Consider the following 3,111-nt stretch of genomic DNA (forward strand, 5'->3'; position numbering starts at 1 on the left):
TCTTTTTCTTTTTCTTTTTCTTTGAGACGGAGTCTCACTGTCATCCAGGCTGGAGTGCAATGGCAAGATCTCAGCTCACTGCAACTTCTGCCTTTCAGGTTTAAGCAATTCTCCTGCCTCAGCCTCCCGAGTAGCTGGGATTACAGGCACACACCACCATATCCAGCTAATTTTTGTATTTTTAGTAAAGATAGGGTTTCATCATGTTGGCCAGGCTGATCTGGAACCACTGGGCTCAAGTGATCCACACACCTCAGCCTCCCAAAGTGCTGAGATTATAGGCGTGAACCACCACACCCAACCAGTACTTTTTAAAATGCCACAAATAATTAGAAAAAGAAATTAAGAATCAATACTGGCTGGGTGCGGTGGCTCACACCTGTAATCCCAGCACTTCGGGAGGCTGAGGTAGGAGGATCACCTGAGGTCAGGAGTTCGAGACCAGCCATGGTCAACATGGTGAAACCCCGTCTCTACTAAAAATACAAAAAATTAACCAGACCTGGTGGCGGGTGCCTATAATCCCAGCTACTCGGGAGGCTGAGGCAGGAGAACCGCTTGAGCCGGAGAAGCAGAGGTTGCAGTAAGCCAAGATCATGCCATTGCACTCCAGACTGGGCAACAAGAGTGAGTTTCATCTCTAAAAATAAAAAATCAATACTATTTATAGTAGCATTTAAAAAATGAACTACTAGGGATAAATTTAATAAAAACTGTGCAAGATGACCTATGTACTGAGAAACTAGAGACCTGGTGCTTTGAGCTATTCTTGCATTGCTATCAAGAAATACCTGAGGGTAATTTATAAAGAAAAGAGGTTTAATTGGCTCACAGCTCTGCAGGCTGTGCAGGAAGCATGGTACTGAGCATCTGCTGCGGTTTCTGGGGAGGCCTTAGGAAGCTTAAAATCACAGAGAAGGCAAAGAGGGAGCCAGCATATCATATGGCAAGAGCAGGAGCAAAAAAGATTAGGGAAGGAGGTGCTAGACACTTTTAAACAACCAGATCTCTTGTGAACTCATTCACCAAGGAAATGGTGCTAAACCATTCATGAGGGATCCGCCTCCCACCAGGCCCCACCTCCAACAATGGGGATTACAATTCAACCTGAGAGGCCGGGCACCTAGGCTCACGCCTGTAATCCCAGCACTTTGGGAAGCTGAAGCAGGCAGATCACCTGAGGTCAGGAGTTCAAGGCCAGCCTGGCCAACATGGTGAAACCCCATGTCTACAAAAAAACAAAAATTAGCCAGGCATGATGGCGGTCGCCTGTAATCCCAGCTACTCGAGAGGCTGAGCAGGAGAATTTGCTTGAACCTGGGAGGTGGAGGTTGCAGTGAGCCGAGATCACATCATGCACTCCATCCTGGGTGGCAGAGCGAGACTCCGTCTCAAAAGAAAAAAAAAAAAGAAAATTCGTCATGAGATTTAGAGGGCCAATATCCAAACCATATCACCTAAGTAAATGGAGAACATATCGTGTTCATGGATTAGAAGACTCCATATTTTTAAGATGCCAATTTTTTCCATATTGATTTATAGACTCAATTAAATCCCAGCAGACTCCTTTGAAGAAATTTATATGCAAAGGATTTAAAATAACCAAAACAACTTTGAGAAAGAACAAAGTGCAAGGATTTATACTTCCTGATTTCGACTATCTCACTATAAATTTACAGTAAACACAACTGGTATTGACATAGTGATAGATATTTAAATCAATGGAACTTAATAGAGAATTCAGAAATAGCCTGGGCAGGGTGGCTCAGGCCCGTCATTCCAGCACTTTGGGAGGCCAAGGAGGGTGGATCACCTGAGGCCAGGAGTTCCAAATCAGCCTGGCCAATACGGTGAAACGCTGTCTCTACTAAAAATACAAAAATCAGCTGGGCGTGGTAGCAGATGCTTGTAATCCTAGCTAGTCAGGAGGATGAGGTAGGACAGATGAGGCAGGATGAATGAGGATGAGCTAGTCGGGAGGATGAGGCAGGAGAATAACTTGAACCAGGTTGGTGGAGGTTGCAGTGAGCCGAAATCGTGCCACTACACTCAGCCTGGGCGACAGAGTGAGACTCTGTCTCAAGAAAAAAAAAAAGAGAGAGAGAATTTAGAAATAAAATTCCCTATATGGGCAACTGACTTTTTTACAAAGGTGCCAGGGTAATTAATTTAATGGTAAAAGGGATAGTCTTTTCAACAAATGACACTGGAATAACTGGAATCCATATGGGAGTAGTAAATGCTGTGCGCACCCTCAGCTCCAGGGCAGTGTACAGAGGTTCTCCTCAGGGGAAAGGTGGACCAGAATCACAGAGTTCAGCAACTCTCCCTGACTTTATTTGCAATGGAGCTTGGGGAAGTTCATGCCTAAAGGCATTGTGGGAAACAATACAGATTTTGGCGGTGGAAAATTAAGAGGGAGCTAAACTATAGACCAGCTAGAAATGTTACAGAGAGAATCAGAGTAAGACACAGCTAAGAAGAGCTCTTTTAGGGTAGGAGCAAGCCTTAATGCCTTGCAACACCCTGCCACTGCAAAGGGGCCCACCTTTAACTGGATCAGACTATAGAGCAATTATACCCTAGGGTATCATCAAAAACAACAGAGCAATTAGTGAAGACTAACAGCTCAGAGTGATACCAAGAGTGCACACCACCTTTCCCCATATTATGTATTCCCTTCTAACTTATTACATGATTTACTTATTTATCATGTGTTTATTGTATGTTGCCTTCTGTTAGACTGTAAACTTTGCATGGACAAGGATCTTTGTTTTATTCACTATTGTCTGACCAAATGAAAAAAAAATCTTTCAATAAATACAATAGTTAGTGAATGAATTAGTGAATATGAAAATGCTCCCTACAGATAAATAAGAAATAACATCTCACTAGAAAAGTGACATGCAATAAGAAATGAACATACTACAGGAGAGAAATAGTTAAAAATATATGAAAGGATGCTAAATGTCATTATTAACAGTGAGATGTAAATTTAGACCTCAATGAGATATCATTTTATACTCATCAGACTGGTAAAACCAAAGAAATTTCACAATAAGAACTATGGTAGAGAATGTGACTGGGGCGGGCACGGTGGCTCACGCCTGT

This window comes from Piliocolobus tephrosceles, chromosome 6 (genome assembly GCF_002776525.5).
Source record: "Piliocolobus tephrosceles isolate RC106 chromosome 6, ASM277652v3, whole genome shotgun sequence".
Classification (NCBI taxonomy): Eukaryota; Metazoa; Chordata; class Mammalia; order Primates; family Cercopithecidae; genus Piliocolobus; species Piliocolobus tephrosceles.